Source organism: Natator depressus, chromosome 10, assembly GCF_965152275.1.
Source record: "Natator depressus isolate rNatDep1 chromosome 10, rNatDep2.hap1, whole genome shotgun sequence".
NCBI classification, from domain to species: Eukaryota; Metazoa; Chordata; order Testudines; family Cheloniidae; genus Natator; species Natator depressus.
In genome coordinates this window covers 741,407-766,610 of record NC_134243.1, presented here as the reverse complement: position 1 = coordinate 766,610, position 25,204 = coordinate 741,407, and the positions used below count along the sequence as shown (strand labels likewise).

Here is a 25,204-nt window from a genome sequence, read left to right as displayed (position 1 = left end):
AAGGACAATCTGATAATGTATAAAATCTAGAGACAAAGATTCTGAGCAAATAAGATCTTATAGATGCAAAGAGAACTCATCACTCGTGCCATGGGGTTTTGTTTCCCAGACTAGAATATGCACAGGGCTTGCCTCCCATGGGGCCAGCATTAAAAGGCATCCTGGGAAGGAGATATGAATTCAGAAAGCAACAAAATGCAGCCACTGTGCCACCAACTCCAACACTTTGAACAAATGCTCAGCCCTATGAGTCACACATCTTGGCCACCTTGCCAGGACGGCCAGGCAAGCCGCATGGGTTACCTCCTGCTAAGCTCAGTGCACCACCTGCTCTCCAAGTTCCATCCCACAAGACTAAAGACCTTCTAACAATGCCCCCAACACATTCCCCTACGTAGCACCTCCCCCAAGCTGTGCCTCCAGTCTCCACCCTGATGCTGGCTGCTTGGAGTGGCTTCTCCCCTCTTCTCGCATGGGCTGTGTCCTTTCTGGTGACGCCTGGTGCCTCCACCAAAGGTGACTCCTCACAGTGCCCAAGAAACAAAGGTGCTGCCCCTTGCAAAAATGACCAACACTACCAGTGCCAGTATGGGTGTAAAACCCAGTACCCCAAAACAAATTATTCAGCAGCACAGCCACAGCAGAAACGCCACCCCCAAACCAACCATATCACAAAGGGGGCTCTAAGGGAGCAAGAAAATAGGATCTGGGGAAGGAAAGGGGTCAGGCTGACTAACAGGTACTAGCACATCAACAAGGCAACCGATTCCCCACCTCCCAACACTCCCAGCTCTTCCCACCCCCATGTCCCTGCCAGGCAGATGGTGCCTGGGGATGAGCTTAGGTGAGTGCTGCAGTGCTGGGAACAGCTTACACAAGAGGGGTCCCCTAACTGTGTCTTCTCCCCTGGCTGGGGCAGGGCCCTCTCCTGGCTCCCTGGCTGGGTTGTGGTAGCCAGTGCTGGGTTGGACCTCTGCCCCTCTAGACGTGATCCCAGCACCAAGGAGGGGCTGTGACGGTGCAGGCTGGGGTGGGTGTAGGCATGGTTGAGGGGGTGGGTTGTAGCAGGCGTGGCCACAGTGGGCTGCTGATGCTCTCACACCTTCCTCATTTATTTATTTTAAGAACTGTTTTAAGCCCAGGAAGAGGCTTTTTCCATTCCCAGCCCCTCTGTGCACTGGCCCTGGAAGTCCTTGTCAGCTGGCAGTGAATAAGCACTGCAATATAGAGCTGTCTGCCATGCTTCGGAGCCGCTCACTTCTGCTTACATAGGCTTTCTGCAGCTGTCCTTTTAAAAGAAGCCAATTTATTTTTATTCAAAATCTATAAGAGACAATTGAGCAGTAAAGCTGTCAGGCCCCGCCTCCGTCTCCAAACAGCCCAGTCAGGTCTGAAACGATTGCTCTGAATAACAATCCCATCTCCTGGCGCTGCCACGCTGCCCCAACCATGCTCCTTCCAGCAGGTGCTGGGCCAGGTGCGGAGAAACCCCACCTTCATCACAAAGCCTGGGACTCAAATGAGCTCTTTGGATCAGTGTGGAGAAAGCCAAATGGCTCTGCACCCCCTGGCAAACTCCCCAGCAGGCCCAGCTGAGCTCCACAGCCAGCAGTTACTCTGAGCTTTTACAACTCACTGCCCAAAGAGCAAACTTTGTCCAGCAGGATGAAGGCTGCAAACATGTCAGGAGCTTGCCTGGGCACTGTCCATGATACTGTTCCCTACAGAGTGGGACTTCCAGAACCCCTCTCCCAGGAACCGTGTCCTTCCACCTTCCCACTGAGACTGGCAACTTTGTTCCAGAGACTGTGTTTGGCAGATGAAGCCAGCCTGAGAGTGCGTGTGTGCTCCTGATGCTGCATGGACACAGGAAGATGTACGTACTATCCCGAGATGCCTACCACATCTCTGTAGCATGGACCAGATCTCAGCAGAGGGATTGTCTTATGAACAGCCCCTCTCCCAATGACAAGTAACAGTCCCTCCTGGGAGGCAGGAACAGAGAGCAGGCGACTCTGTGCTCTGGTGCACACAGCTCCTATCCCAGGCCCATCACTGCAGCAGTCTGGCTTGAAAGGAATTGAATCTTTTCGCTTCCCATGGGCCGGTTGTTGTCCCAGCTCCGGGTTGTGCTGGGATGAAGGGCAGTGCAGGCAGAGTGCTACCTCCAGAAGGCAGCCATCCAAATGGTTTCTCCAGAATTGCTTTATAGCTCTTCTCACTGCAATTCCGTCAAGTCAGAGCAGCCCCCAGGATTTGATGCAATTTTCTCATTGAATTATACGGAACCCTTCAGGGAAGGAGGCAAAATTATTTAAAACGCTTAAAAACTAAAGCAACTTTTCTACTCTGTTTTTTAACTTTTTGATTTTTATTTAAAGTTAACCTTTTCTACTTCTAAACCATAAACTCATTTTATTTTCGGCCATCAGACATGGGCCATAAATTGTTTGAAACATGGGCCATAAACTATTTGAAATATGAGCCAAGTGTTTCTCTGATACACACAGGAGTTGAAAGATAATGCGGTATCCACTGACTATTGCTCTTCAGAACCAGACCTAGAGCAGAGTAATTTGCTCAGGCTGCACCTCTGTAAATTGTTACCCTCTTGTTATAAATATTAGAACAGCGGGTTAAAGGTGCAGTGCATAACCCGGCAACGCACCCGGCTCACTGCAAGGAGGGTTCCTTCATGGTGCTTCCATGGCAATGGAGAGACACAAAACAATCTCTCTGAGTGGCTGATACCTTCTCTCTCCTCCCAAACAGCAGGGACAATTTACATCAGACTCAGCCACTTGTCACCCATCAGTACAGGCTGGCCCAGGTGCAGCAGCAGGGAGAGGGGATCACTCTCCTCTGAAGCATAAGGCTCTGGCCACGCCAGAAGTAGGATTCTGGATTTGATTTCAATTATGGCCCATCTCATGTCCCTGCTCAGCTAAGTTGGTTGTTGGAACCATGTTGGCGAGGCCTGGCACACCAGCCAGATGCCAAGGCCACTTCACTGAAGCCTAATTCACCAGCCAGACACCAGGGCTGTGTCACCGAGGCCTGGCATGCTGATCAGAGTTGTGTCACTGAAGCCTGGCATGCCCGACGGAGACTGGGGCTGTTCCAGAGGCTTGTTGTTCCAGCACAGTTAATGTAGGACACTTCCCGTCTTCTGGAGAGAAGAGGAATAGAAATGCAGGAAGCAGCCACAGTCTGAGCAGTGAAGGGGCGAGTTCATCAGTGAATGCTCCTGAGTCTTGTTTGATTTTCAAGGAAACAAAGTTCTTGTGTTGTCCTGTTGAAAACGTTATCCTGTTGGAAACCTGGCAATTTTGGGTTCCTTGCAACATGGCACTTGTGGGCTCAGAACCAAAGCTGCCTTGAAAAAAAACCAGTGAGGCGCTTTCCCTGCTAGTGTGTGGAGCACGTGCTCTCTCACAGACAAAAGCAATCAGTCCAACAACCTGTTAGTTTAAAGCAGCAGCTCATGCCACAAACCAGCAATTTGCCACTAAAGCCAAGTCCTGCCAAATGTGTTGGTATTCTGCTGCAGTCTGTTGCACTCCACACACACAGCTGATGGGCTGCCATACTGGGCTCTCACTGCTGTCTACAGTTAACGGAAGGAATCTTCAAAGACAAGTTTCCTTCATCTCAGGTTTGTTTTCTGCTCCTGCTGCCTTTTCTGATGCTGAGCCTCCTTTTAAACCAAAGCACGAAGATCAGGGTTTAATTTACAGAATGTTGCTTTTTTCTGAAATTTCAGCAAAGTTGCAGATTTAACTTGAAAAGTAAAATCTGCTGCCTCTCTCGGTGTGTGCAGTTAATTTCCTTCATGCCATGTTCTACCTTTGTAAGGAGAACACGCAATAAACATATTCACCTGTCATTACAAAGAAAAACAAAAAAAAGCCAGCCAGCCAGCCAGCCAAGGTAAATAACTCAGGAGATTTAAAAATAAATTCACACTTTCACGGAATCTGGCTTTCAAGCTTCTTTTCACCTCCTCTCTGCAGCATTTTGCTGTAATAGGGTAATGATAAAGCAATACAACAAGAGGGAGGGAACAGAACAGGGTAGGGAGTTCATCTAGGCTAGGATCCAAAAGGAGGACAGGGGAGAGTTGGAGCCCTCTGAAGTAAACACAAAGGCCTCCTGGATTTGGAGACGTCAGAGAAATCAAACCCTTGGTCTTCTGACAAGCCCCTTTAAATGGGAAAGTGGGAAAAGACCTTTGGTGCCTCTTTAGAGCACCATGAAGTGGGCTCTGGAGCAGAGTCATATCGAGGGGGGAACATAGCCACTTTGCTGTTGCTGAGCATTTCTGACGGGATCCATTACTATTTTGGTCCTGACTTTTTCTGCCATTTAATAGCCTCCTCATTAGAATGTGATGGCGTTTAAGGCACACAACACTCACACTGCAAACACAGAGCATGTCGTGGGACTCCCAGAAGCATGTTCCGGGAGATGTGGGCAGGAGGAAGGGACTCACACACACACACACACACACAATGAACACAGACTTGTACACAAGGGGAACGCAGCAGCTCAGCCCGTTCCAGTTTTCTGGTGATGTTCCCTTGGAAATAACAACAGACATGCAACATAAAATATAGAATGGCCCTGTGCTGAACCGATCAAGTGAAACTATGCTACACGAAGAGTGCTCTAACATGCTTCACTGCAAGCATGCCAACAGAGTGCACACTAGTACTGGGGTTTGCACAAGTGATTCGTCTTGCCCTTTTTTATAGACATTCCTTCAGCGCACTGATTGATTGTATTTCCTGGTGAATTTTATTAACTGGCCTTGGCCTCTGACACTCAGGGAAGCCCCAAGCGCTGTGAGCTTAACGATTCTGGAATTTACGTCTGTCCTTCAGGTCAGAAATGAACCAGTACCTCCACGTGACACCAGGCCGGCTCAATGCTGGAGTCAGTGTCTCTCTGCAAAGATGTAACACCAAGTTCCTGGCCATATGCAGCCACTGAAGATCCCCTGGCTCTTTTGTAAGAGGGCTGTTAGCCCTGGTTTTTTGGCCTAATTCCAACATAGGAAATTGCATTTTGGTTTCCTAGCTCCTCCTGCAGTGTTACTGTCACAAACATTTCTCCTCTGAGATCAAGCACGATGGTAACTTACCTTAATGCAGAGTGTGTCAAACCATGAGGATTTGATTCTGCTCTTTGCTCTGTGGGCAAAGCCTACTGCATATCTTGTCAAACCAGCCCTGGGCTTACACAGTGCTGCTTACAACCACCTTCGCTCCCCTGTTCTCCTGAGCTCAGATGCAGCCCAGGATCAGGGTCTCCATTTCTTCAACTCCACCATATCATCCACAAAGTCCCTATCAGCTGAACCACTGCAGATAGTGACCCTGCCTGCTCTTCAGTTCATGAACCTGACACCGCCCAGTGCCTCTTGCTGTGGGGCAAGGCATTGTGATTAGTGAATCTTAGGAACTGAAAGACCAGAAGATAGCATTTACCTGTTCCTGGTCTGTAACCGTAGGACCCATGTTCATGTGGGGAGCGATGCAGGGTGGGCTTGTCCATTGTCTGCAGCAGGAGAACTGCAAAACTTATCTGGAGAATTCCCAGAAAGATGGGTCCAAGGCCAACACCAAAATACGTCCAAATAAGTTCTGAGGAGCGGGAACCATAATGTAGCTGCTCTGTTGGCTTGTCTGCAGATTTTCCCCTCTTGCTTTTATTATAGACAGTAATTATGGCCAGGAAACAAGGGGCTTCAAGGTATTAGAAGAGTGATTATGCCCCTGCTCCCTCGCCCCGGCAGTCACAGTGCCAGTGCCACCTGAGAATATTCCTTTGGTAATTTTGCTTCATTTTATTAAGAAAAAAAAATGACACTGAATTTGGGGGACAGGAGTTCTTGGTGATAATTAATTTCCCAGGCAGCTCCCTGACAGCACCCCCTGCCCTACGAGGGCTGCTTCTCCCAGGCCACACTTTACTTCAAGACAGACACCTTATCAAATCTTACCAGTGCTGTAGATGATCAGTTGGTTGAAACAGACACCCTGCTTGTTTCCAGGAATGTGCAGCAGCATCCCAGTGGCCCAGGTTAGGAGACAGACACAAAACTTCACACTGTGTGTGCAGCAGCTCTTCAGAATCAGGCCATGCAGTTGCACATGTGTATGGAGGCAAGCGAGTGTCCAACATGCCTGCAAAAATCCTACACATGCATGTGGCCACTTAGGGGCCTAGCTAGCCATGTTTGTGCCCAAATCACTGATTTAAAGCACATACAGGGGATTTCATGCACTGTTGTGACAACTGGGCCTACAAATGTGCCCTCATTGTGAGTTTAACTGTAAAGAGTGAGTGTAAATTCACAAAATGTCACAGCAAAGTATATCAACAAATGTGGATGAGAACAGGTGCAAGAACCGGAGAGAGAAACTGGATTAGTCTAAACCACAAATACAATCCACGGACTGTTGAAATTATGCTTGTTAAAAACAGAAGATGTAGAACCAGAAATTAATGAACCAAAACTGGTGTGTTGGATATTAGGCCTAATTGATGGACAAAATAATGAAGGGATGGGCTATTCCCCCACCACTCTCTCTGTGGGTCCTTAAAAGAAACAGAGGTTGTGGGGAAAGTACAAAAGAACAAAGAGAAGAATAGAGGGAAGCATAGGTGCTGGAACTAGGAGTGCGGCACCCCCTGACTTGACATGGTTTCCATTATATCCAGGGTTTACAGTTTGGTTCAAGGGCTCTCAGCACCCCCTCTATAAAAACTGTTCCAGCGCCCCTGGAGGGAAGGAAGGACAGACAGAGGCTAGTGTAGCGAGCTTCACCATCATAGCTGCCAACCCCTCATTTCCTGGGACCCCGAGCTGTCACTGTCCTGATCCTGAGAGCTGTCCTGACCAGAACCATGCCAGCAAGAGTGACCCAGATGAAACTGCCACACCTGCCAGAGCCAGCTGAATTCCCAACACCACCTGGGGGGAAAGGACTTTAACAGCAGCAGCAGCCGCCATAGCTCCAGCCCATCTCAACTAACTTCTCTTCAGCTCTGATACCACCAAAGAGACTGTCCAGGAGGGTTTGCTTTTTAAATCCCTCTCCAGCTCAAGGCAAAGGAAACAGGGGATGGGGTTGTGATGGGTTGGGTCACAGAAACCCCTTTTGGACTGCCACCTGATGTGCCTAGACTACCTCTGAGCCTGTTTTCCTGCCAGCTTGGGACTTCAGAGCCCTGCCTGGTTGTGACAGACACGCTAGCCTGCTACAGACGCAGACCCAGGTCTGAACCACGTTCCCCCAAAAGCTGAAGGCTTAACTGAAAACAGCTTAAGAAGTGCTCCTGTCTCCAGCACTCAGATACCCAACTCCCAATGGGGTCCAAACCCCAAATAAACCCGTTTTACCTCATAAACGCAAAAACTGTTTGCCCTCTATAACACTGATAGAGAGATATGCACAGCTATTTGCCACCACCCCTTCCCCTGGTATTAATACTTACTCTGGGTAAATTAATAAGTAAAAAGTGATTGTATTAAATACAAAAAGTAGGATTTAAGTGCTTCCAAGTAATAACAGTCAGAACAAAGTGAATTACCAAGCAAAATAAAATAAAACACGCAAGTCTAAGCCTATACAGTAAGAAAACTGAATACAGGTAAATCTCACCCTCAGAGATGTTTCAACAGACTTTTTTCACAGACGGGACGCCTTCCTAGTCTGGGCCCAATCCTTTCCCCTGGTACAGTCCTTGTTCCAGCTCAGGTGGTAGCTATGGGATTTCTCATGACTGCAGCCTCATTTGTTCTGTTCCACCCCCTTATATATCTTTTGCACAAGGCGGGAAATCCTTTGTCCCTCTCTGGGTTCCCACCCCTCCTTCTAAATGGAAAAGCACAAGGTTAAAGATGGATTTCAGTTCAGGTGACATGATCACATGTCACTGTAAGACTTCATTACCTACTTGCCAGCCCACAGGTATACAGGAAGACTTACAAGTAAACAGAGCCATCTACAGTCAATTGTCCTAGTTGATGGGAGCCATGAAGATTCCAAACCACCATTAATGGCCCACACTTTGCATAATTACAATAGGACCTCAGAGTTATATTTCATGTTTCTAGTTTCAGATACAAGAGTGATACATTTATACAAATAGGATGACCACACTCAGTAGATTATAAGCTTTGTAATGATACCTTACAAGAGACCTTTTGCATGAAGCATGTTCCAGTTACATTATAGTCACACTTATTAGCATATTTTCATAAAATCATATGGAGTGCAATATCACAGGGGTTAAAATGAAAGCCTGATTGAATACTTCACATTTCAAACACTGTAACTGTTTTCCCTTCTTTCCTGTATCTTGCAGAGAAGGGTTGCCAGGGTCCTACGCAGCCTGAGGTCTCTGGATGCCACACCCCAGACCTCGTTTAACACTGTCTAATCCTGGACAGTGACTGGGTTCCAGTAATGCCTTTGGCCCTATTTTTCATCAAAATTAATACAGCAGCACAAAGCGGGAGATCCAGGCCCCATTGAACCCAAACAGAATTTTTCAACTGAGTTCAGTGGGGCAGGATTCACCCAAAGATGGTATATACAAATGTATGTGATAAATTGCCCGTGCTCTGGGCGCTGCCAGGCTGGCATTGAAAAGGGTGCCCCTGATTTGGTGCCTAATGCCACAATGTCTTATCAGAGTCTGTTTTCACCTACTAATCATGCCCAGGATCTTACACTGGCACGCCATGTTGGTACCATGAGTAAAACAAGGGGGGAGGAGGTGCTCCCCCAAAATAAAACATCTCTCATGTTTCTGATCCCATGTCTGTTATTTAAATGTAGATGATGCGCCAACACATGATGGACTTTGAAAATATGACTATCTGTGGTTCTGTCCCTGAGCCTCAGCTATCTTCATGGCCACATGGCGCCCCGGCCACCTCCTCATCCAAAGACTGACTTCGGTCACTTGACAGGTTGAATTTTGACCTCTCCAAATTCTAGCTGTTGGCAGAATATGTCACCTCTACATCTCCTTGCTGCATGCCCCAGAGAACAAAGAATGGCCCCCAAGCACAGAGTGCCAGGCCAGGGGTCTATTCCACTGCGTCACTAAGCGAGAGGAATAGGAACTTTTCCTTTCACCTCCAAGCCCAGGGCATTCTGTCTGCATCCATTTCCAAAGTTAGCACACTGCTCTGAGGGAATGGCACACAGTGGTGGAGGGATAGGCAACATGGACCTCACCCAGCACATATTGCACATAACAGGATCCCAGTGGATGCTGTGCAGAAGGGATGACCAGGAGAGGATCCAATCAGCAGGCCAGGCCTCCCCAAACAGCCTGGCAAGGCCCTGCCCACACTCTGCGCTCAGGCCCCTCCTGCCCGCATCCAGTTCCCTTCCCGATACTCTTCTCTGGCCTAGAGGCTGGGGCAGGCACGCTGAGGCTGGTGCTCACAAGGCCCAGGGGCTGGGGCCGCTGGGGATCGGGCCACGCTGTGCTGCCGTCTGCCCAGCGCCGGGGTAGGGGGCGCTCTGGCTGCGCTGCCCGCCTGGTGCTCCGGTGCTGGGGGCGCTCCAGCCAGGCCGCCTGCCCAGTGGGCTGGGGGCACGCGGGCGGGGGGTGGGAGCAAATGCTGGAGAGGGGGTGCTCTGGACTCCAGTGGGGGAGAGGGGTCAGAAGGGGAGGGACGGGGCCTCGAGCAGAGGGGGAGGGGCCAGGGGCCAGTCTACCCCAACCACTCGTTCACCCACCACCCAAGAACTCTCCTTAACCATTTCCTGAATAAAGGATCCTGGCCCCTTGTTTCAGTCGGTCATGCGGTGTTAGTTGCTGACAGGAGCCTGCGGTAGTTCACAGTCTGAGGGAGCTTCTCAAATTCAAGGTTTAGACTCTGTATGAGTGAGGGAGCAGCTGCTGCTCCCACCAGCTATGTTTATTTACATGTGTTTATTTTTTTCACTTTGAGTTAGGAAAGTCAAATTGATGCTGTCAGAGAATTATGATCCATTCATTTTTACTAGCTCTAAAAATCTGTAGTGATCCATTTCTAGAACATGTGCCAATGACTCTGGTCGGCTGTTTAAAAAGTGTCTTTGTTGCTGGGTTACAAGAAGTTTCAGGGCTTCTTCAGTGATTCATGTCACTAACTTTGGGGGCTGGGGACATTTAGCGACCTGCTCTTTATTGCAGACTTAAGCAATCAGCTCTGCATGGGTATAGGGGTTTGCTCACATGGGCCCAGTGCAGAATCAGGATCTTAATCTGTTAGGAACCAGCTTGTGTTGGACAATCTGGCCCCTCCCTTTTTTCATGCCAGCCTCTGATCTCTTCTTTCAGCTCCAATTCTTATGTGGATAAATTCATTTTTCCCAGGGGCAGCAAGTGGGAGGGGTAGTTCCCTACCCATAAATCAGTATTTCCTGCAATGCCATTTTCCTGTGCAATCCTGGGGTGCATAAACAAGGGAATCTGGAGTAGGAGTAGAAAAGTTATTATACCTCTGTGTTTGGCACTGGTACAACCATTGCTGGAATCCTGTGTCCCATTCTGGCATCCATAATTCAAGAGGATGCTGATAAATTGGAGAGGGCACAGAGAACAACCGGGAGAATGATTAAAGGATTAGAAAACCTGCTTTATAGTTATAGACTCAGGGAGCTCCATCTATTCAGCTTAACAAAGAGAAGGTTAATGGGTGACTTGATTACAGTCCCTAAGTATCTACATGGGGAACAAATATTTGATAACGGACTCTTCAGTCTTGGAGAGAAAGGTCTAACATGATCCGATGGTAGTTGAAGCTAGAAAAATTCAGACTAGTAGATCTAAGATCTAAATCTAAGATGTAAGATCTAAATTTTTAACTGCCTGTGTTACACAGGAGGTCAGATTAGACAGTCACAGTGGTCTCCTCTGGCCTGGGAATCTATCGATCTGTGCTGTGGGCTGAGATTTGCAATCACTGTTTGTCATTTTAGCTAGTAAATCAAATGGCAGCTTGTTTCAGAATATTCAAGTGAGTGATCCCTGCTCCGTGCTGTGTGGGCCCCCCACAGTACACCAACAAAGACGCTTTTTAAATTGCTAACAGGAATCATTGGCACATATTCTACAGATTTTCAAAGATAGTAAAAGTGCTGCTCCAGCCGCCGATGCAGTTTACACAGAACTGGCAACTGTCTGGGGTGGAAATTCACCCTTCTCCCAGCAAGCTGCTGTTCGCCAGTGTGCACAATTCAGGTAGTGCAGTGGCATTCAGGACAGCATGGCACATGTGGGATGATCCCTATGCTTGGGGTTTCCCTGGGTTTGGCTAAAGCCATGAGTCCAGCTGGCATCCTGCCACTTTGGGTAAATACACACATGCACACACGCACGCACACACATGCGCGCACGCACACTAGAAGGGAAAATGAGGGTAACATTCAGCCAACAGCACGAGCAACTTTTACCAGCAGCTTCCTCTAGGGCCGTGGTTCTCAACCCGCTGCCCTTGGGCACTTGCAGCCCAATCAGCACAGCTGCGGCCCATGTGACATCCTCAGAGCCATACAGGTAGCACTGGATGCAACCCACAATAGTCAATAGGTTGAGAACCACTGCTCCCGAGCAAGGATAGCATCATGTTCCGAAACGCAATGTTTATGACTCAAAGAGCAGCCTGCTCTCCTCTGGCGGAGACGCCTTGGGCAGGTCTCAGGGAGCTGTCAGGACATCAGTCACACAGCCTGGAGGGTGTGCTAGGACCCTTCCCTCGGCACATCTCTACAAGATTCTGTTAACCCCTCCCTGGCCGGGAGAGTGTCTGGATTGCTGCGCCAGGCCAGTTTCAGCACATGCATTATCTCAGCTCCGCACCGAGCACGCTTATCCCCCAACCCTTGCAAGTATGGTTGCCTATGGAACAGCTCTTGGCGTAAATACCGTAGCAGACACAGACCTCCGCAAAGCCTGCGAGCGTTCCTGCTGTCCAAGATTCCTTCCAAGCCCTCCAAAGTCTGTGGGGTATGGAGTGGAGCAGGGAGGGGCACACACTGGGCCACCAGAGCCAGGCACTCGGATTGCTGAGCTACAAGCCTGGTTGGGGTCAGACTGTCAGGGATGAGGTCCCGGCCCATGTGGGCTCCCTGCCCTCAGCCTCTCTTGCTCAGCAGCAAGGGGCTGCACTCCTGGTAGCAGTGCCTGGGGCCCATGCGAACCAGCCATTTGCTGACTACCTTGGGCAGGATGGGGAATTGCTCTAAAGATGGATTAATGCTTAGGATATCTGAGTGCATCTGAGATGAAGGGACTTTTTCTAGTGGGTGGGGGTTGCCCCCATGGCTCTGCTGATATTTACAGGTACCTATGCCCTGGGGCGGGGGGCAAAGCATAGCATTTATCCCCACCTCCCTTCTCCACCCCCACTTCATTATTCTAAATCTGTTATGCCAAGAATGTTTATCAGATACCGAAGGGGCTTGCGGAATGGAATAGCTCCCACAGCTTCCAGCCCTCTGGATCTGAATATCTGATTGGCTGGGTCTAACAATGACCCTCCCAGCTCTGCACCCCAGTATATGTCTGATCCTCACAGAGCCAGGGGATAAGACCCCATCCAAGCACGTGTAGCTGGGAACTAAACACAGATGCTGGTCTGGATTTCGCAGCCAGTGCAGATCCAGACCTTGGAGTTTTCAAAACCATGGCTGAGATTTGGTTAGGGCCTGTCTCTAACCTAAACCAGGCTTCCCAGCTCCCTCTCTTCTCCCCCAGCACTACAATGCCATCCCAGACAGCAGCTCTCTCCTCCATCACGCCAGCCAGGCCCTGCAGTGTTCCCCTTTCCCCATCAGGCACTCCTGACCAACACGCTCCCAGAACCAGCCCTTCACAGCCTCCTGAAAACAGAAACCTGTGTCAGCCATTGCTATGGAGGGGAGCTCAGGGGTTGCATTGCGCTCTGGGATGGTCTGACTTGGGCTCTTCCTGACCGCTTGTCTCCCCTCTGGCAGCCCCCAGCCCCTGGCTGCTCCACAGGACAGTCTGGGCTCTGCTGCAATGAGTCACAGAGAGATAACAGACCAGGCTAAGGGCTTTGTGTAGGAGAAGTGGGACCTGGTTTCTGGGGGCAATGCAGCAAACCTGGACTCTTTGGGAGTCCCTCTCCAAGTGTCTCTGTCTGGTCTGCTCTAGTGAAAGGAACATGGGGCTTCTTCTCCTGTCTAGGACCAAGGGCTAACCTGCAAAGAGGCAATTTGTGTAATAAACACTGGTGCTTCAGCCCTTAAGAGTACGTCTTATAAAAGACCCATGACTGGCCAGGGCAGCTGACTCAGGCTCGCGGGGCTCGGGCGGTGGCCCTATACTATAACATTTCAGTATAGACATTTGGCTTCAGGCTGGAGCTTGGGCTCTGAGACCCCACAAAGGGGAAGGTCTTGTAGCCCATGCCTGAATGTCTCCACTGCAATTTTATAGCTCCGCAGCCCACACCTGTGAACCCAAGTCAGCTGACCTGAGCTGTGGGACTTGGTGCGGCAGGTTTTTGGTCGCAGTGTAGACACAACCTTACTGACCAGAGCACCCTTGCGAAGGGTGTCAGCGCCGGCCGGTGCCCTCTGGGATAAACACGTCATTTCTCTCAGTGTCGGGGGGCAGCAAACTCAATCCCTCTGTTCAACTTGAATCGATTCTTTTTTATTTCCATGAAAACTAATTTGTGAGTAGTTCTTTCCCTGTTTAAATCTGGGAAAATATTGTTCAAGAACTTGCTGATGTTTCTCTAACTGACAGCTTTATTGGGCAATAGCCACTGATTGTGTGTGCTCAGACAGTCAGACCCTTTTATACTACGTGTGTTCCCATAAAAATGATTGGCTTTGAGTTGTTATTCTAATCTTGCTGTGACTGTAACACTGGGGCAGCCAGACTGAACAGGAGCTGTATAGTGAAGGCTGATTAATAGGAGCACACCAATTCCATCAAGCTCTCCATGCCCACGCCGGGGATCAGTCGGATACCACCTGCTGCAGGAAATGGACCCAAAATGGCAGAAGTTCTGTCTCCTCAGGAGAGGCTGACTGCAGCCACATTTACCGATTGCTTTCTGCATGCAGTTTCGGGGGTTGGTTTTGAGCTACAACACCCTCAATGGCCTGAGACCTGCCTATCGGAGAGACACCTCTCTGCCCACGAGAAGCTGCCTCAGGTGCAGGCAATGCAAAGCGGCCAAGCTGACACCCCTTCAGCCAGAGACAGGGGGTGGCTGACAAGCCTTTGACTCCAGGCCTTTGGGACCTGCTTCCTCCCAGGCCTGGAACAGGCAGTTTGTCTGCTGCAGGGGGCACTGCAAGCCCATCCTTCCCCCTTGCCCTGACGTGGGGGGTGCTGGCTGGGAGGAGTGCATGGAGATGCCGATTAGTGTTGCTCGGGTAGCTGGTGGGTCTGTTTGTTTATCAGTGTATTTTTAAAGGACTCTCCATGGTGTCCACATTATTGAATGGGTGTTCGGTATTGCAGTCCGTAAAACTCCAAATAAATATATAGACCACCCCTCCCACCCACAGGGCCCCAAGAAAGGAACACAGCTTCCCCATCCATACTAAGGTTGCTTTAATGCCAGAAGGGAAAGGGTGCGGCGGTTGTTAATTCATTAATCAGTGCCAGGGTCCCACTGTTATTTCTTAATCAGAACTGGAACTTCACACAATTTATAGTTTTCATTGTTTAGATCTTGTTACATTTTTCAAAATATCCTGCAATCCAAAGTTACACAGTTTCCATGTTGTGCCTGGTGCCAGCTGACTGACTTTGATACTGGGAAGCGAAGGTAACAAGGAAGCGAGTGATTATTTTGAAAGGGATGAACAGATGGTCCACATATTAAGGAAATATTATGCTAAGTGTCATTCCAGTGACTTATAGGAGCTTCACTTTCATTTGATTAGGAGTAGCTGTTCTAACAAGGTCATTTAGGCTTTCACGTGATTAGCTGTGCCACTACCACAAAACAGGAATAAAGCACAATTACTGTGTCACAACAATATCTCCACTGGTTCAGGCTTCCCTGGAACTCTAACTGAGCCCAGTTCATACCCAGGATGGGTGTCTGCAGAACTGCAAGTGTTTGATGCCAGGCAATCAAAGCTGGGCTGGGGACAAGAATCTGCGGAACTCTGGGAATCTAGGTAAAAAACGTCAGGGATTCAGGCAAAACGCCAGCATATTACCCTCCCCGAAGGCAGCAGGGTGACTGGAGAACCCAAGCGGTTCTTTCTCCAACCCATTATCTAGGAAAAACAGCTCCATGGATTAAACTGGCCGCATTGGACCCTGCTTTCACTGGAGCTACACCAAGGAGGAATTTGGTCCCAGACTTTTTTTTTTTAAATCTTACCTAGCTCACAACTGCTTTTCTGGGTTTCAAGTGGCCTGATAAAGAGACTGGGTGGCTCCAGGAATTGCTGCAAGAACACAGAGCCTTTATTATTTCTGTAGCACCAGCGGCTCTGTCCATGGGAACCTGAGCCATCATTCACTGAGTGGTTTCTTACAGGCACTGTGGTCAGCAGGTCCTCACCTGAAATCCAGCCTTGGTTAGCAGCGACCCAAAGCTCTGACCCTTCACTGGCAGCTCAGTGCCTGTGTGAAACAAGATGCATTTCCCAGTGCACAGAACCCTCAGCATAAGAGCTCTCTTCACAGCCGCTGGTGGTGGTCTCAGCACTAGGGCGACCAGACAGAAAATGTGAAAAATCAGGACGGGGTTGGGGGTAATAGGAGCCTATATAACAAAAAGACCCAAAAATCGGGACTGTCCCTATAAAATCGGGACATCTGGTCACCCCACTCAGCACTGAGGGCAAACTACAAAGGGCTGCTGAAGCTGAATTCCCTTCTTATCCTGAGCAGCGGGATCTGCGGAGAGCAGCATGCAGGAGACGCTTGTGCTGCCAGGGTACGTCCCCTTCCCTGTTCTACAGCTAGCCGGGGTCCTCAGCCTGGTCCACCCAGACCTTTTACTAGGGGAATATTCCGTTTCTAGAGCCCGGTGAGATGAAACCCCAGTTTCTGTCGCAGTGGCAGACGTATGTCCACAAGGCACAGATTTCACCTGCCAGAGGCTGGGACTGGGTTACGGGGGATGGATCACTTGACGATTGCCTGTTCGGTTCATTCCCTGTGAAGCACCTGGCATTGGCCACTGTCGGCAAACAGGATACTGGGCTGGATGGACCCAGTCAGGCCCTTCTTATGAGCAGTTTGATACATCAGTTATTTAGAGGAGGAACCACGGAAACAAACTGTTTTCAATTGAAAAGAATTCTTATTGCCAAATATATTAACCAAATATATTAACTACATTAACCAAATATATTAACCAAATATATTAACTACATGTGTCATTTGCTCCCACGGTCTGCACGTTCCTATTGCCCAGACACCCAGCTGTGCTGCCCATGCCTAGTGAGCTCTCTTCCTTGCCACAACTGGCAGTGGTGGGACTCCAATATGTAAGCCAAACCCTTAGTCCACTCAGCCCGCAAACTATGGCTGGACTGCCATGAGCTCTGTGCCAAGTGGCCGGTGTGGCAGTCAGACTAATAGCCTGTGATGAATCTGCTGTTACTCAAAGATGAGCTACAGAGCCACTGAACCCCAGAGTGCTCTTCTCTCCTCTCCTGTTGTGTCACAGGGCACGGCAGGCCAGCTGCTGGCATTGCCTCTGAACTGCCCATCCTTGGACCCTCACTGCCCGCAATGGCTTTGCTCCTAGGTCAGCACTATCTGTCCTTAAGTAGGAAGCTCACAGGACCGAAATTCTCTTGTTTTCAAAACCTTACAAGAGAATGAAGTAATAAAAAACTTTCACAAATATTTAACTAGCTAGAAATGTTTGCAGGAAAGTGGTTTTAAAAGTCTACATCATTTTCAAATATTTAAACAATAAGTTTTCATATAAACAGCTGTGCCAAGAAACCCCACTCAGAATTCACCCACTCATCACTACAAAGCATGTCAAATCTGAATCAAACAGCTTAGCCACCTGTTTCCACTTTGCAAGCAACCAATCATTGTCTTCAAAGTAACAAAGCTATTTTCAATTTGAAAGCAACAAATCAAAGTTTAATTATTTTGTCCTTCAAAGTCTTCCACTATCTTTCACTGAGGCTTTTTCAGATATGAAGAACTATGATTGGCTACCTTAAAAAGGGAAGAATTGATTGACAGTTGATAAAAACACTTCTAAGGACAATAGTATTTGTCAGTCTGATGCTTTCCACTCGGAAGACAAAATGCATTTTATCAACACCCTGAAATTATTTTGTCAACAAAATTCACTTTATGGCAATACCTTAATCTGTCACGTTGATAGAAGAACAATCTTCAGAGCATTTCCAAACCATTTTGGCAACACAATTAATTTCTGTAAAATTAAATGTTCACTTTTTAATCAGATGTCCAGGAAGATGCTGTAGCATACGCCAAACAGGGCATGAACTGAAGCACCACTAGCTGACTAGCAACATCAGTGGAATTTTATGAATAGAATCCAGACCGATCCGATATTACACCAGACTGACACAAACGGCATATGGAACAGGTGCAGCAAGCGATCAATTATTTGTAAGTCAAGAACCTTTCTTTAGTAAATCATGAATGTACTAATTATTCAGTCTTGCTAACTAAGAACATAGTTTGAAGAGTCTGAGATTGCTGAGTTGTAATCTATTTGAGGAATGTGCATGGTTGCGTACACACACAAACTAGTGTACCATTTTCCTACACTGAATGGAATCTGCCAGATGCCTATATCAGTCTACATATCAGTTCACCTTATTGGCCTGATAGCAAAGATGAACCTTTATTTAACATGCAGGCACTGTGTTTTAGAGGAGAGGGATATGAATTATACTCTCATATATTATAGAATCATAGAAGTGCAAAGCTGGAAGGAACCTTGAGAAGGCATCAAACCCAGTCCCCTGCACTATGGCAGGACCAAGTAAACTGAGACCGTCCCTGACAGGTGTTTGTCCAACTTATTTTTAAAAGCTTCCAATGATGGGGACTCCATGACCTCCTTTGGAAGTCTGTTCCAGAGCTTAGCTACCTTTAGAGTTAGAAAGTTTTTCCTAATATCTCACCTAACTCTCCCTTGCTGCAGATTAAGCCCATTGCTTCTTCTCCTACCTTCAGTGGATGGGAGAACAATTGATCACCCTCCTCTTCATAACAGCCCTTAACAGATTGGAAGACTGTTACAATGTCACCCCTTAGCCTTCTTTTCTCAAGACTAAACATGGTCAGTTTTTTCAACCTTTCCTCATAGGGCAGGTTTTTTAAATCTTTTATCATTTGTATTGCTCTCCTCTGGAGTCATAGAATCATAGAATATCAGGGTTGGAAGGGACCTCAGGAGGTCATCTAGTCCAACCCCCTGCTCAAAGCAGGACCGATCCCCAATCAAATCATCCCAGTCAGGGCTTTGTCAAGCCTGACCTTAAAAACTTCTAAGGAAGGAGATTCCACCACCTCCCTAAGTAACGCATTCCAGTGTTTCACCACCCTCCTAGTGAAAAAGTTTTTCCTAATATCCAACCTAAATCTCCCCCACTGCAACTTGAGACCATTACTCCTTGTTCTGTCATCCGCTACCACTGAGAACAGTCTAGATCCATCCTCTTTGGAACCCCCTTTCAGGTAGTTGAAAGCAGCTATCAAATCCCCCCTCATTCTTCTCTTCCGCAGACTAAATAAGCCCTGTTCCCTCAGCCTCTCCTCATAAGTCATGTGTTCCAGTCCCCCAATCATTTTCGTTGCCCTCCGCTGGACTCTCTCCAATTTTTCCACATTCATCTTGTAGTGTGGGGCCCAAAACTGGACACAGTACTCCAGATGAGACCTCACCAATGTCGAATAGAGGGGAACGATCACGTCCCTTCATCTGTTGGCAATGCCCCTACTTATACATTCCAAAATGCCATTGGCCTTCTTGGCAACAAGGGCACACTGTTGACTCATATCCAGCTTCTCATCCACTGTAACCCCTAGGTCCTTTTCTGCAGAACAGCTGCCGAGCCATTCGGTCCCTAGTCTGTAGCGGTGCATGGGATTCTTCTGTCCTAAGTGCAGGACTCTGCACTTATCCTTGTTGAACCTCATCAGACTTCTTTTGGCCCAATCCTCCAATTTGTCTAGGGCCCTCTGTATCCTATCCCTACCCTCCAGCGTATCTACCACTCCTCCCAGTTTAGTGTCGTCTGCAAACCTGCTGAGGGTGCAATCCACACCATCCTCCAGATCATTTATGAAGATATTGAACAAAACCGGCCCCATGACCAACCCTTGGGGCACTCCTCTTGATACCAGCTGCCAACTAGACATGGAGCCATTGATCACTACCCGTTGAGCCCGACAATCTAGCCAACTTTCTACCCACCTTATAGTGCATTCATCCAGCCCATACTTCTTTAACTTGCTGACAAGAATACTGTGGGAGACAGTGTCAAAAGCTTTGCTAAGGTCAAGGAACAACACGTCCACTGCTTTCCCTTCATCCACAGAACCAGTTATCTCGTCATAGAAGGCAATTAGATTAGTCAGGCATGACTTGCCCTTGGTGAATCCATGCTGACTGTTCCTGATCACTTTCCTCTCATCTAAGTGCTTCAGAATTGATTCCTTGAGGACCTGCTCCATGATTTTTCCAGGGACTGAGGTGAGGCTGACTGGCCTGTAGTTCCCAGGATCCTCGTTCTTCCCTTTTTTAAAGATGGGCACTACATTAGCCTTTTTCCAGTCGTCCGGGACTTCCCCCAATTGCCATGAGTTTTCAAAGATAATGGACAATGGCTCCGCAATCACATCCGCCAACTCCTTTAGCACTCTCGCAAGCAACGCATCCGGCCCCATGGACTTATGCACGTCCAGCTTTTCTAAATAGTCCCAAACCACTTCTTTCTCCACAGAGGGCTGGTCACCTCCTCCCCATGCTGTGCTGCCCAGTGCAGTAGTCTGGGAGCTGACCTTGTTCATGAAGACAAAGGCAAAAAAAGCATTGAGTACATTAGCTTTTTCCACATCCTCTCTCACTAGGTTGCCTCCCTCATTCAGTAAGGGGCCCACACTTTCCTTGACTTTCTTCTTGTTGCCAACATACCTGAAGAAACCCTTCTTGTTACTCTTAACATCTCTTACTAGCTGCAACTCCAGATGTGATTTGGCCTTCCTGATTTTACTTCTGCATGCCCGAGCAATATTTTTATACTCATCCCTGGTCCTTTGTCCAATCTTCCACTTCTTGTAAGCTTCTTTTTTGTGTTCAAGATCAGCAAGGATTTCACTGTGAAGCCAAGCTGGTCACCTGCCATATTTACTATTCTTTCTACACATTGGGATGGTTTGTCCCTGTAACCTCAATAAGGATTCTTTAAAATACAGCCAGCTCTCCTGGACTCCTTTCCCCCTCATGTTATTCTCCCAGGGGATCTTGCCCATCAGTTCCCTGAGGGAGTCAAAGTCTGCTTTTCTGAAGTCCAGGGTCTGTATTCTGCTGCTTTCCTTTCCTCCTTGTGTCAGGATCCTGAACTCGACCATCTCATGGTCACTGCCTCCCAGGTTCCCATCCATTTTTGCTTCCCCTACTAATTCTTCCCGGTTTGTGAGCAGCAGGTCAAGAAGAGCTCTGCCCCTAGTTGGTTCCTCCAGCACTTGCACCAGGAAATTGTCCCCTACATTTTCCAAAAATTTCCTGGATTGTCTGTGCACCGCTGTATTGCTCTCCCAGCAGATATCTCCAATTTGTCCACATCTTTCCCCACGTGTGAATCCCAGAACTGGACACAGTACTCCAGTTGGGGCCTCACCAGTGCTGAGTAGAGCAGGACAATTAGCTCCTGTGTCTTACATAAAACACTCTTGTTAATACACCCCAAAATCACATTAGCCTTTTTTGCAGCTGTGTCACATTGACAGCTCATATTCAGTTTGTGATCCACTATAACCTCCAGATCCTTTTCAGCAGTACTGCCACCTAGATAGTTACTCCCCATTATGGAGCTGTATATTTGGTTTCTCCTTCCTAAGTGAAGTACTTTGCACTTGTCTTTATTGAATTTCATTGTGTTGAATTCATGTATACTGTTAGCTAATAAGTATGCTGCCCATGTGCCGCAGATGTGATTTTTTACGCAAGTATACATAATGCAATGCCCCATTTGGCCATGATCTCATAAGATAAGATAAGAGTCTGACCTACTACGTTCTTGGATAGGAGACTTCCAGGAAAACCTGAGGCTGGAAGAGAATGAAGCAGGGTGCTGCAGATAAAACAATCTGTGCTGACAAGCTGTGTGGTAATGCATATGTTAAAGTCACACATGGGCAACTTCAGACTTTTGGGTGCCTCACTACACAGACTTTAACATTCGTTTAATATGGTTGTTTGGCGGTTTTTTGGTTTTCTTTTTTTGTTATTGCTATGGAATGTCTAGTGTTAATTTTCTTTTAAATGATAAAATGGTAACATTGTTTTGCTTTTTGCTTTTTTAAAGTATTATTTCCAACTCTCTTTCTTGTCAAAAATGGCTGCACTGTTTTTGCTCAAATTTTCTAAAAACATTTGCACCCAGGGAACAAACATGGAAAATTTCAGTCTAAAAGGCAAAAGACTGACTAAGTTTAAAACAACTGAAAAAAATCCATCCAAATGAAAACATTTGTGCAACCGGAAGTATAGGCATCACTACCCACTCCGCTGTAACGAAAATGTTCGTACCTTCCATCCAAGGGTCTCCAACTGCTTTCAAACTTGAGTTCAGGCGTGTAACACACGATACTTCCCGATATCATCCATTATCCCCATTTTACAGCTGTGGAAAGAGAAGCACTGGGAGGTCAAGTGACTTTCCCGAGATCCCATAATAATAAAAGAAGTCAACGGTACAACCAAGAATAGACCCAGACCTCCTGCCTCTCAGTCCATTCCTGTAACCAACTATAGCAATATCAGTCATTAACATGTTCACAAAATTACAAAATCATTAGGTCAGCGCTACCTCTTTCATTGGTACCACACAAGATTATCCCTAGGTTTGTAATGACGAAGTTACACCCTTCTTCACTGGTGATGCATTGCATTTTCTGGGGGCACTGAAGGGGTTAAAGGAAAAAAACATTTTTGAGGCTTGAGGAGGATACAAGGCAAATGAAGCAAATTTCCCAAGTGCTGTATAAATATGGGGCACACTCAGAATGCCAGCTGCTGACATGGCTCTAGCTAAAATGTTGCTTTCCCTTCACTTCTCCACTCATAAGCAAACACACACACATTCACATATATCAATATAAGAGTCAACCTACAAAGTCGGTCACATGCAAATTTATTCTGTTCTCTTAGAAATGCTGATAAACGTTATTCTCCGAAGCCAAATGCTCCATCAAAGTCTCTCTTTAACCTTGTTTCTTTATCTTTTAGCAGTTTCTTTGATAAGCCTCAGTAGCCAAACTAAGGCTGGAAGTTTTTGCCTCATTCCTTTTTCTGGGGCTTCCAGAACTTGTCAAGGATCCTGCTCATCTCTAAATGTTTATAGAGATTGAAGCGGGGACAGGCCAATAACAACCAGTCAGAAGCTTTCAAACCCAACATAAAACTTCCTGGAGTGTGAAAACCTCTGGACAGCTTCTCCCATGTAATTTTCCATAGCGACAGGCTGAACTTCAGAGCTTGAATCCCAGCCTGCAGGTCCCTAGGATGCAGGGGAAGTGGGCTCACCTCATCTCCAGCTCGCTGCGCCTCCTGCTCACATTGGAGGCTAACGTGCTGGAAGACCTTGAAGGAACGATCCTGGGGCTCCAGATTTCTGCCGTGGCTGAAGTCAGGAAGTCCCAGGAATCTCAAGGGAAAGCTTGTTCCAGTGAGATTTTCATCAAGATTTTGCAGACCTATGAAGTCTGAATAAACCAATTCTGCAGCGCTGTGTTCAGTGCTAGCACAGTCCCCACTGAACTCTATGGATTTGCGCCCACATGTAGCAAGCTGGAATTTGCAGGCAACTAGAAACACACCCCCTCAAGCATGATTCCCCATGTACAGTTACATTTCGAGACCTATCTGTTAGAAAACTTTTAATCCATGGAAGGTATGCCATGTTCATTTTATATTGTTCTAGTTTGCCACGTCAAACGCCTTACAGAAATCTATTACATCAACACCATTATCTTTATCAAACAAACTTGTAATCTCGTCAAAAGTTAGCTTGACAGGATCTATTTTCCATAAACCCCTGTTGATTGACATTAATTATATTGCCCTCCTTTTATTCTTTATTTACCGAATCCCAGGTCAGCCAATCCATTATTTTGCCCAGGATCAATGTCAGGCTGACAGGAATATAGTATAGAACTGGCCGAGCTCTCCCCTGCTGATCCAGGCTGGGCTCTCCCCTACCACTCCAAGCAGGGCCGAGCTCTCCCCTGCTGATCCAGGCTGGGCCAAGCCGGGCTCTCCCCTTATCTCCAGTAGCCAGGAAGGGAGAGTGCTGGCAGGGCCATGAGGAGGCTGATGCACTCCGTACTGCTGAGCATGTTTAGCTCTAATGCGTATAATGGAATGTCTCTTCTATCTAAGCAATGGAGCATTAATCCCAAAGATCTCTTTGTTCCTTACTAGGAACATGTCTCTTGTGGGTGTGAAAGTGACTTGAAAGAACAACAATGTCAGTAGAAATGACCTGTGCAGTGATTAATTATTAACTATGTTAGCTTGGTGCTGCCATAATGAAATATCACATTCTTCACAGAAACAAATCCCACTAAAAAGACCACAGATGAAAAGCATGGTAGCTACTATGACGTAGTGAGAATTAAGATGAATTAGGGAACACGGTATTGATTTGCCTCGCCTGCAATGTCTGTTTTCTATTTAGAAGTATGGAAAACAAAATGAAGAATAAATGAGGCTGTATCAAAAAGGACTGGGGAGGGGGATAACTGATATTTAAGCACATGGGCCACAAATACAAGAACTGGAGCATCTTCTGATGATGGGATGGGATGAGGGCAGCGGGGGTCGGGCTGCAGGCTGGGTAGTGGGGGTGGGGGAAGGCTCCAGCCTGAGCAGCAGGGTGGGTGGTGCTGGGTGGCAGGCTGGGCAGCATGAGGCAGTGCTGGGGGCCTTGGAGTGGGAACCAGCTGAGTCCGATAGGGAGGGGATGGGGATGGGTTGTGGGATGAACAGTCACCTGCTGGGGTGGAGGGTGAGTGGGGTCAGGAATTGGGTGGGCACGGGACCAGGCAGGCCAGCTGGTGTGGAACAGGGATGAGCTGCAAGCTAAACAGCATCCTTGGCAGAAATGCCACAATTATCTGCTTCCCCTGAAGACCAGGGCCAAGTTAGGAGCTTGGGTTTCGTTTGGATAAGGCATCAAATATTTAAGGTGCAGCTGTTTCACAGTGCGGGGAATTAACCAGTGGAACTACTTACCACAGGTCAGTAGAGTCTCCATCAGGGTCAATTTTTAAGTCTAGGAACAAAGAATGCAGGCCATGCTTACAGGATGGGGGCCTCTATCCTGGGGAGCAGGGACTCTAAAAAAGACTTGGGGGTCATGGTGGTTTATCACCAGAACATTAGCTCCCTGTAGAACACCATGGTCAAAAGGGCTAATGCAATCCTGGGATGTATAAACAGGGGAATGTCAAGTAGAAGTAGGACATAACAATGGCCATACTGGTCAGAATAATGAAACTGTTGAAGCTGTCCCCAGCTTTTACTATTTGGGCTCTATACTCACCAATTCCTCCAACTCTCACATGGAGGCTCTCCATCAGATTGGCATCACAGCATCTGCCATGGGTCATTTACAATTAATACGGAATCAACATCTTCTCAGCACAACAACCAAGTTCAGGATCTGTTCGAGCTTTATGCTCCCCGTACTGTTGCATGGCTGTGAAACATGGACACTACGCCGCTCAGATTGGGCAAAGCTGGAGGCTTTCCATACGAAATACCAACTTCGTATACTGGGCACAAAGTGGAATGACTTCACCTGTAATGCAGATGTTTATGGTCACTCCTGTCTACAGACTACAGGGGCCATTGTCCACAGATGGCGCCTTACGCTTTTCGGACATGTTGCAAGAATGCCATAAGACATTCCAGTGAACATCATTCTCCGGGTGGCTTGTAATATCTGGGATA

The 25,204-nt window shown here is 47.6% G+C and overlaps 1 long non-coding RNA gene across 1 annotated transcript in view; it reads right to left on the bottom strand.

The window, feature by feature from the left end:
- Window positions 1–24,956, bottom strand: part of LOC141994327 (uncharacterized) — a 136,842-nt gene extending 111,886 nt beyond the window's left edge. Inside the window, exons 1-3 of the long non-coding RNA XR_012641096.1 lie at window positions 24,795–24,956; window positions 21,779–21,872; window positions 17,354–17,425 (exon numbers count right to left, since the gene is read on the bottom strand). This is a non-coding gene — a long non-coding RNA (uncharacterized LOC141994327). The remainder of the gene's footprint in view (window positions 1–17,353; window positions 17,426–21,778; window positions 21,873–24,794) is intronic.
- Window positions 24,957–25,204: the final 248 nt, after the last annotated feature.